The sequence below is a fragment of the Strongylocentrotus purpuratus genome, unplaced genomic scaffold (genome assembly GCF_000002235.5).
Source record: "Strongylocentrotus purpuratus isolate Spur 01 unplaced genomic scaffold, Spur_5.0 spur5_scaffold_1, whole genome shotgun sequence".
Classification (NCBI taxonomy): Eukaryota; Metazoa; Echinodermata; class Echinoidea; order Camarodonta; family Strongylocentrotidae; genus Strongylocentrotus; species Strongylocentrotus purpuratus.
Window position 1 is genome coordinate 25,731,332 of NW_022145594.1, and position 10,981 is coordinate 25,742,312.

Below are 10,981 nucleotides of genomic sequence, written 5' to 3' on the forward strand. Positions count from 1 at the left end.
CTCATGTCTCATTGACTTTTGAAAGTTCACCCACCGTAATTTTTCAAAATAGGTTGCAAGCTCGTCATTGCCTATAATACACATGTGAAACAAGTCTAACTTTGGACTCAGTTTGCCAAGCGATTTGAAGATTATAGGTCGAGCACACGAAACATAAAAAGCATGAATTATCATAGATCACTTCTGCCTATTTCATTATGTCCATTTCATCCAACCCCCCCACCGTAATTTTTCAATTTAGTAAAAGCAAACATTCAGCCGAGGTAAGCAAAAACATGAATATTCATGACACACCATGGACTATTCGGTTATTAACAGAGGGGTGCCATCGGTCATCACGTCAAACTCCCCTAATTGCCACCAAGTGTTTCATATAATTCGTCACCGTTTTCACGAAGTGGCCTCAGTGGCCAAAATCGTTGAAATTTTCAATTTCGAGTTTTGACCGTTTTTGAGCAATGTATATAAATGTCTACAACTTCAGTAACTTTCAAACTCTAATCTTGCTTAATTACGTCATACGTGACGTCACGAAACGTATCACAAGCGGTACAACTGGCAAACACCGTTTTCACGAAGTGGCCTCTTACGCGCAAATGTAGTCTGCTATTGATAATCGTACACGAACCGGCTCCGCGAAGCCTTTGTCACAGATGCCGGTGCTTCTGGCGGAATTGTTAGAGGAATCTGACAGCCCTAGGTAATTATTTTCACTTATTTTAAAACAATGTTATGCATCATTTAATAATATCGTCTGTAGCAGTATAAACAAACTCATATTCTGAACGGATATCAAGTTACGAAATGGCGAGATAGGTCGTTACAGTCCCGCGCACTGTTTTCTGCGTGAGTTGTATTGTCGGTCTACTAGTATGCAGATCTAGTAGTACGTAGTACTCGCCTACTACTACTACTAGTACTATCAACAGAGTGCTACTAAGTAACACAGTATCTTAGATAAGCTTGAACATGTATAAGTGCAGGAGCAGTTACATGCAGTAACAACAATGTCACGAGTCACAAGGCGAATTCGCTGAAGAGTGAAGCCCAGGCCAGGCCAGGGAAGGGGAGATATCATTAATAATAATTTTACATTAACTATGTTAACTGATTAAGCAGTACTAGCCCAGCCTCCAAGGCAAGGCCCAATTAGCCAAGGGCACATTTTGGTTAAAATTCAATGTCAATGTTGAGCGCGAGCGCGAGCCTAGAGTCTAGATCTAGAACTACGTAATTACGTACTCCTACTAGATTTAAATATTAAATGATCCCCTCGTAAGCTCTTTCCATGTTCATGTTATAAATACGAGACTGAGACTTGAATAGTAAAGCCAGGTATGCTTGAATGAATAAACAATTGTGTGCTTGCTAATAATTTAAAGAGAAATCCAACCATGAGAATTGAGATGAAGTGGCTTAATTTCAGCAAATGCAGAAAAATGAAGCAAATACATTTCATGTTTCTTCCCGGTTTTACCAGTAGAATAGCCGGCTGAGAGGACCATCAGTAGCACTCCCAGTGGCTGATGTCTAAGTAGGAGTTTGACGTGGAGAGCTTTTAGCATGTTGTTGAGGTACTAATGGGGGGGGGGGGGGGGTGGGTCAACCTAGCATAGGCTGGAGTGGCTTCTCATACACTCGGCTTTATGCTCATAAACGCATGCCTGCTCTTAATTAATTTGCTTTAAAGACAAAGATAAAGCTGGTGGTATGGGAAGACGTCCACTACAAATTCCCCCCTCTTTATTGTGCATGATAATTTCATTTTGCCAATAAAATTGTGGTTGAGCTACTTAAGGTGTACCTTTTGCCTTGGACTTAGAGGATGACAGGCTTTGTTGTTGTTGTTGGGGGGGGGGGTTGCTTATAATAATAGTACTAGTGGCTTCTGGTCTATCGCACATGTCCGTCACGTTGAGAGGGGGGGGGGGGGAGTTATCACTAATTTGGGTTGTTTCATCCCATGTTTGCAAGACTGAGACTTAATTATTCAAGGTCTTCTTAATTGCTTTAGATAATGATGTGCTTGTTAATAAGTTAAAGGGATATCCAACCGTGAGATGAAGTGGCTTGTTTGAAAAAATGCAGAAAAATTAAACAAATACTTTTCATATTTGTTCATAGTTTACCAGTAGAATAGACAGCTGGGATACGCAAGAGATGAGGGACCACTAGCACCCCAGTGGTTGATGTCCATGTAGGAGTTTGTGCAGCTGATGTGGAGAGCTTTTAGCGAATTGACAAGGTATGTGTGGTAAGGAAGTTAGCTCCAAAAGAAAAGTTATAGATTGGGAGTTGGGCTGGTGAGGGGGAGGGGGTCAATCTTTAGCAAACAAATGAACTATTTTCATTTACATAACAATGATCCATGGACAAAACTATGCTGGGAAATAATTTTCTAATGTGCGCAAAGTGGTGGGGGTGCTAGGAGGGCCCTCCAAAGATGACGGGTTCCCAAATACTTAATTTTTTTTCATAAATGCATGACTGATCTTGCTTTGAAAGGTTTTAGGCAGTTGATGGTATTGTAAGGCATCAAACACAAGTTCCTCGTTCTTTAATGTGCGTGACAGACATTCATTTTGCCAACATGTCATGTTTGAGCTACTTATGGTGTATCAACTTACAAGACGACAGGCTTCATCTTATATTTTGTATTTTTCTTATTGTCTTTTTTTCATAGGGGGAAGGGGGTGAAGAAGGAGAGTTAACACTAATTTGTGTTGTTTCATCACAGAAAAAATGAAATAATATGCATTAACCTGATGCCTGTAATTTTTTGAAGAGATGCGATTTTAAAATCATATCATCCCAGTATAGCTTCTTGTACGAGCTGTGTTGGGGGTTTTCTGCATCCATCATGAGTTATCAAATATATTCTTCTTTCAACCCAGCATCTTCACCCTCTGCCCTTGAACTGATCGCTTTTCCAATACCACGGTTTGGAGGTCAGACCAAACGACTGACAGACCGACCGACTGAATAGCTAAGTCCCCTCAGTCATCAAAGGTAAGTTTTAACCTAGTTTGTTACATTTTATATTGTTTATATAGGAAATATTTTTATAATTTTGACTGGCTTTAATGGGAATATGAAACTATATTGCCCAAATATAATCATATTGGCCGGGTCGAAGACGAGGGCAATATGGTTATGTTGAGGGCAATATTGTCTCATATCAACCAAAATGTGAGCCAGTCAATGTTATTATTATCAATTATCCTCTTCTTATATTTCAAGTATCACTTATACATGTATCATGTACAAGTACCCAGATGTGAAACGTATGGTAATATGCTCTTATATTACCCGCTGCTACATCACACGTGTCTATGTGCGATAATTGCACGATAAATGATAATGAATGATATTATACGCTTGACTAACTTTGAATATTGATCCTTATTGAGTGGTCTTTCTGAAAGTTGCTATAATAAAGTTTCTTTCAATCTGGCAGACAAGTACATGCAAGTGCATTCATTGTTACTTACTGAGTTTATAACATTCATCACAAATTTGCTGATAACCTGCAGATTTTATATCTTCTTTAGATATGAACATATCAATTCAATGATTGACAACAAACCCAGTAATACATATGGAACCCTATCATATCATCTTCAGTGGTTGATAAATACTGTATAGATGTCCTCTACATTTTTTATTGAAATTGAATACAATAGTACCATATGCTGTCACAATTTTTTTTAAACAATATACCAATCCTCCCAACCTAAAAGTGTTGAACACAGGTAAGCCATTCATATTTTTAAATAGGAGTTATACCACTCTGATTTCCTACCAGGAATTTAGTGCCACAATGCCACAAATTGCATTCTAAGTGAATAGATGGCGCAACAGTATTTATAAAACAATTGCAAATTTGCTTTTCTACTCGGTGCATGCTTTGCTTTTTTCTGTTAAAAGTAGACCTTAAATTTATATTCTGATTTTCATTTATAGTTACTGTATATTTCAAAATATCAATTTAGGACAGAGTAAAACCACTTTTTATTTAATACCTGTTTTTATGTTTCATTCCTGTTTTATGAAATAAAATTACTATGTCCTCTCTACTTATCATTGAACCGAGTTACTGATAACTTGATTGTAACAATCTTTTGTCAATTACCTCTTAGGATGGACAAAAATACAGAAGTTATTGTTAGGTGGGATCGTGATGGAGAGATCAATTGTGGCAAGAAACGAGATCTTCGATATAACGGAAGGCATAGGGTGGATTCAAGAGTTACTATGAGCTAGATGGATTTGGACTAAACGGGGACTGCAACGCTGACAGGAGACTCTGACTCCGAATGTGCCTCCATTTAGAGGTTTTGTGGTCTAGTGGATAAGTCGTTGGACTGTGGATCACAGGATCCATGGTTCAAGTCCCGCCACAGCAGTAATGTCTTTTGGCAAGATATTAATCTACATTTGCCACTCTGCTGTGAGCACCGAAAGCGGCTGCCTAGCAGAGCCAGGGTAATAGTTGGAGCGCCTTGAGCATATTGTTATTATTATTTTGACAGTGACAACCTCCCTCCTTCCTCACTAAGAACAGTACAGACTAAGGTCATCCATCATATGAAAGTTGCATGTAAGAAGTTTTAATCCCATAAACTTACAGTGTTGTATGTTTTTTAGAAGGATTTGGCATGTAGGACTAATATTAATTGCTAATAGTTTATATTTAAAAGGCAATCCAACCTTTGAAACAAGTTGATTTATGTTAAAGCAGAAAAAAATGAGTGTAATAGACTGGTGAAAGTTTGAAAGAAATCAGACATAGAATAAGAAATAATGTTTGAAAAGTTAGATTACAACATCTATGTAAATCTCAGATCTGCAATTTGATGAGGCAACAGGGACGTATGCAGCTGACAACTTTGTATGTCATACACAAAAAATATAAGTAATTAATGATTTTCTTTTAAGCTCCTCTTCCGTTGTGGCAGTACTCAAACTTTATTGTAACCCTCCCTCCCCCTAATCAGTGGCCTTGTGAATTTTCATTTCAGAATTTTCCAAGAACACCGGTACCCCCCTTCTTTATAGAGCTACCATGTTGTATTTTTGCCAAGAGTGTGGGCTACAGTTAAATAAGTTGCAATTTTGATATTCAAACATGATTCATTACACAGGAGTGTTGGCTCAGTCAGTAGAGCATCCGCCTCACAACCGGGAGGTCGTGGGTTCGAATCCCGGCCGCTTCATACCAAAAGACGTTAAAAGATGGGAGTTGTTGCTACCTTGTTTGGCGTTCAACAATAAGGGATAGAGCAACATCGATGTGGCGCTGCTCAGTGGCTGCCGGGCTCACGATCAATTGGGCAAAAAGAATTTCTATTTCGGTTTAATAAAATTTGGAGTGGATTATTAGGCTATTATTATTATTATTATTATTATTATTATTATGATTTATCAATTTTTAATGATTGTACATGTAATTGTGAAATGAACTGTACAAAAACGATTCCAGTTATATTGCAAAGAAATAAATGCAGTCATAATCAAGACGAAAGTATTTATCCTAAGATTTGATTGCTTTGTGCTATTCAACGTTTATTCTTATTTAGTTAGATTTGTTTATAGGAGAAATGTGTCTGAGAGAGTAATGTACTAAAATGATAATGACTTATGTGACAACAAAAGAGGGGTAATAAACGACAAAAAGAGAGATAAAGAGAGAGAAAGAAAGAGAAGGAGGGGGATGTTCTTGTTTGCATGAGAGAGCTAGAGAGGAGAGAGAGAGAGACAGAAAGAATTGAGAAGAAGTTGTACATAGTGCTTGGTGTGCCCCCCAAAAAAAACAAAAAGTATACAAATATGCTATTGATCATTGACAAAAATATTCAATTAAACTTAAATCACATATGAAGCAGGACAGTATATACAATTGCCATAACAGGCATTCAGAGTCACTAAGAAATTATTGCATTTCCTGCATTATGTGAAGGATTCAAGATAAATTTCTGGATGGGGCAGAGTGATGCGAGTCTAACATTGAATATAGTGCTGTGATTTCGAGGAAACAGAATCAGCTAGGTACGACAAATATATTTGTATTGGGGGGGGGGGGTTATATTTGATGGTACGGATACACAAGCATATTTCCGGACTCCCCTAAACAAGTAATGTCTATGAGCACAATTTGTTGATAATGATTGATTGACTCGAATTGATTCCATTTCATATCAATTATTTGTACAATAAAGAACACAGTTGAGAAAGTAAGTTCAAAATCATGAAATGAAACAGGAACCTAATGAAAAACATAGCTTGTTTTTGTAGGTTCCCAAGAATAAATATAATATGAACATTGTTTTTATGAATCATTTTAAAGTGTCTTAATAATCACAGTAAAATAGATTTAATATAATAACACATTTTCATAATCCATTTTAAAGTGTCCGAAGGAAAGAATGACAAGACGGAACACGAAGGACAGGAAACTGACATAATAAGATAAGACAGGACATGTAAAAAAAAAAATTAATAGAACAAGATAAAACGAGACACTGACAGGACAAGACAAAAAGAAAGACAAAGCTGCACACGACAGAAATTAGAAGAAGATAGATATTAATGATAATAATATCAATAGGAATGATTGTAATAATCATAAGTTCGTTAAAATTTATTCTTGCTATTATTATCAATACTTAATTTCCTTTATCATGTTCCATGAGATGATATAGTGAAGTAGAATTAAGAAGTAATGTGACCCTCCAGTAGAAACATTTTCAGTAAAGCAAGGGGAAAAGACTTTTTGAGTGTCCCTCGAATAGGATGTAAAGCTTAGTTCACATTGTACTTTATTAGAAGTTAGGTTATCATATTCTCCCTCACATAACAAAAAGAGGAGTTAAAAGGCATCTTTTGTCTATTTTCAATTTTTGGACTCAAGAGGGCGACAAACACAATTACAAACTTAAAATGATGATAACTCATTAATGTGCAAGTAATTAAATTGCGAAAAAAATATTTGTTGTTTAAAGGGGTAATACTACTTCATCAGATGAAAGGAAACGAAATCCGTAGATAGTGGTTACGTAAAACTTTATCCAAACTTCCATAGCCTGCTGTCTAATAGGCCACTTCGTGAAAACGGAAAATGCGAGACCTCACACAGAAAAACCGGCCGCGCACTCCACGACGCGTGTGTTGAATGCGCATATTTTCGTTTTCACGAACCGTCTCCACAGTTTGTTACAATATCCCCACTTTATTATATATTTTTTGTAAACAAAATATATATGAGCAGAATCGTTAGAATCTGTACTATGTGGTTGTCAAAGGAAATCTTTTAAGATGTACGTTAACCCCCGTTTTAATAACATGAAATGTTAAAATGCGTTTATCTCGAAATTCACTTTTGTTGCTGCGCGGGCTACGAGGCCACTTCGTAAAAACGGTGACGAATTATATAGTTTGGTATGTTTCTTTTACTCATTCAATTATTAAATATCAATGATGGTTTAAAGAAATGTAAAAGAAATTTTAGTTGATATTTATTAACAAAGTAATTTATATTTAGCAAAGCAATCTCACATACAAAATTACTATCAAGTGTCGTCTGCTACGCCGATTGTCGCCTGCTTCGTTAAAGGCACATATTTATCGTTTGGACTGTGAGGTATACAAGGGAGATTTGTATTTCCTGCAGTACAACGTATAGCAGGAAAATGTTGTATATGCGGATCCTTTTAATGATTACGTAATGGAAGTGGCGAGGCGGTATGGTTTGAATAACTTAGGCAGGTGAAAGTTATTGTATTGAGAAGGAAAGGAATGTTCAGGAAGGCATAGATAGGGAAGTGGGCGTGGTAGCCATTCTAGTGTTGCACCTACATCAGTACGAGAATACACCCGACGGCGCGGTGGCCTGTCACTGAGGTCAGTGTGGCCTGTAATTATAGCGCGCGAACACATCACACCCAATGGCATATACACCCGGTACCCTGCAACACAGTGGAACATTCTAAGAAATTAAAAAATTATCTACAAAATGGACCTCTTGAATCATCTGAGAAGTAACTTACCCTATTCTGATGACTTCAATGAATGTCAAGATAACAATGGCTGCTTTTCCATCCAAAATTAAAACTAGTTTGCGATTAGAAATAGTCAATTTCTCGATAATTTCACAAAATATATTTGCCGCCTCATTCAATATGACGTCATTGACAGCTGATTGGCTAGTTTGGCAGTGACGTCGAATGAGCTATGTTTGTGCTGCAGTGATCGAGCGAGCGAAAATGAGACAATCGGAGCAATATGTACGACTATTTGTTCGAATAGTTATTAAAAATAATACAAACAAATATATTCTACGAATTTAGATAATTTATCAATTTGGTCTTGAATCAATAGTCGGTACCTAGTTCACGCTAACATCAAACCAGGGTGTATATAGCAGGTAGCAAAATGCACTACACCTTACACTACCCTAATGAAATATACCCTCCCCATGAAGGCATACACTTTTAAAATCAAGAAATATTCACTGTACGTACTACAGTTTCACAATTTGCCGGATTCTACCCAAATCAAATCATGTACTTAACACTTAAGTTAAAATCATTCGGTTCTTGTATATTATGTTTTCACATTTTTAAAGCATCTGTATGTGCTTCCTCGGGGTTTTGGATGTTATTACCCCGACTTTAGCTACATTACTAAGAACTTTTCTGTCAAAACGGATGGAAGACAAGAACAATCATTGAAAAGTAAGCAGAGACGGATATAGTAGAGGGCGTACTTTAGGTTTTCTTTTTTAAAAATTTGTTTATGGAATTATTCCCCATACATTCTGAAAGTATAAGAAAAGAAGAAATGTACAGGTGATAAATAAATTATGGCTATACCACACTTTATAGGCCTAATCAGAGCTCCATAAAGTAAATTTTAGGTCTCCAAATATAGAAAATATTCGCTCGTCAGCCACACGCTCCCCACTATAGTTTTATCTTAGGATTCAGTAATGAAGCTGAAGAGCGTAGGCAATACGTGGTGATTTCATCATTTGTTTACAAGAGCTGTAGAAAGGCAATAGGCAAAAAAAAAAGGGGGGGGGGGAATGCTTCTCCGAGGAAAAGGGGTTGTCCCCCTGAAATTCGGAAAGTTGTAAAAAATAATTCCTCTAAGCGACCATCATATCGACGTTACGTAAATAAAATCATGAAGAGAGAATAGGATGATTGTGAAGGGCAGACTTTGATTTTACTCCATGATCAAAAGTGCTCTAAAAATGTAAAGTTCCAAACTATAAAGCGAAAACAACTCTGGCTAGGACACTTCTAAACATTGGAAATTAAATAATGTAACAAGGGCGTCGCTTGACCGTAGCCTAAATTACCATACGCCAAAAGACAAGTCTCGGTTTATCTCATTTAATTATAATTATTAAATTGTTTAGGGGGTTGAGGGGGAAGCGCACCCGAGTTTTGTTGAGGTGTTCTTGATGATTAAGAATGCATACTGGTTAAGAACGCTCAAATTCTTGCTTTTGGGAAACTGTGTCAAAGTCTAAATCATCATATCAAAAAGCAAATATTTGAAGATAGTGGTAGACGTTATGAATTGGCATAGCAGATATAACTTTATGACTCATTTTATATACGTATTCCGTAATGAACTTACGTGTAGATTTTCCGTGTAAGGAGTATGAAACTATAAGGTCACGATCGTTATGCATGTATCTTCATAAACATGAACGCCAACAATAAAATTGACGGAATCAACTTCGCGCTGGTAGCTACGTTTTTTTAAAACTTGATAAATTAAGAGAACAGATCATCATCTATTGAGATTGTTTTTGGAAAAACATTTCTGTGATGGTTAGCGATTTATTTAGATCGTGGGAGTAAGATCCAAAAGGCCATGGAACATTTTCAAGGTAAGAAGATTATATCATTCGGAAAGGGGGCTGGTTTAATAACTGTTGATCGGGAACTTACGTTGGTGCCAAACGCCTGGTTAGAAGCGACGGTTTTGAAACATGTGGGCTGAATTAGTTTACAGGCACAAACCCATGTCGCACTTGTAGTGGGTATGAGAGTGCATGAATTGTTAGACAATGTAAAATGAATGATGAAAGAGAAGAAAACATATTGTTGTTTGTTTCAAGCTGAAGAGAGAGAGAGAGTGTGTGTGTGTGTGGGGGGGGGGGGGGGGGCTGGGGAGAACCCATATGAGAAGCGAAATTTGTCATAATTCACTTTAATATACAAGAAAGTGTGACCCCCCAAAAAGAGTGAGAGAGAAGGAGACAATGAGGAATGGGCGATATGAGGATGCTTTGCGGTGAGAAGAGAAGAGAAAGGTAGTCCAACTTATATTACAGTTGGACAAAAAGATAGATATGGAGAAAAAAAAAATGGAGAGGATAGTAAAGAAGGGAAAGATATATAACTATAAACTATGACTGCAATCAAAACCATTTGAGGTTAAACAAGCTGCACCATATTATGTGAATACCACAACAAATGCTCAAAGCAATATACCAAAAGCACTCTCAACATTAACTCAATTGATATTGTTTTTAAAGAATTTTTTGAAGTGGAGTCTAAATGAATGTAGGTTTAAGGGAATTCCCAAAGTTGGTTCCATTGCACATACAGATATTAAGTGCTAACACTGTTCTAACACGCGGTAAATGAAAGAGGTTTAACTGTCTTTTAGGATAAGTCTGATATTTTTTTTTTTAGAAAACATAGTTGTACATGTTTGTGTTAAATCTTGTGTGTCTAGTTGGAAAAAAAATGACCTAGGTGAAGCAAATTTAAATCAAAAACTTTCATGATATTATTTTCATTACATAGTTATCCTCGAAATCATACAGCAACATACATACTATGGATAAACATCTTTATTTGCGGAACAGCAGCAGCAGCCGAGTAAATCGCTTCATCTCAATTAGTGAGTAATGCTTCAAGTATTCAGTAAGTCAGGTTATTAGGCTCATCTCATGTGATTA

General features: G+C 36.8%; 1 long non-coding RNA gene across 2 annotated transcripts; it reads left to right on the plus strand.

The window, feature by feature from the left end:
• The first annotated feature begins 484 nt into the window (after positions 1–484).
• LOC115921007 lies at positions 485–4,437 on the plus strand. Of its 2 annotated transcripts, none has more exons than XR_004062670.1 (4): positions 485–700; positions 2,125–2,245; positions 2,895–3,009; positions 4,140–4,437. It is a non-coding gene; the product is annotated as an uncharacterized LOC115921007 (long non-coding RNA). The 2 variants fall into 2 exon arrangements; XR_004062669.1 differs by lacking the exon at positions 485–700 and adding an exon at positions 1,515–1,574.
• The last annotated feature ends 6,544 nt before the right edge of the window (positions 4,438–10,981 follow it).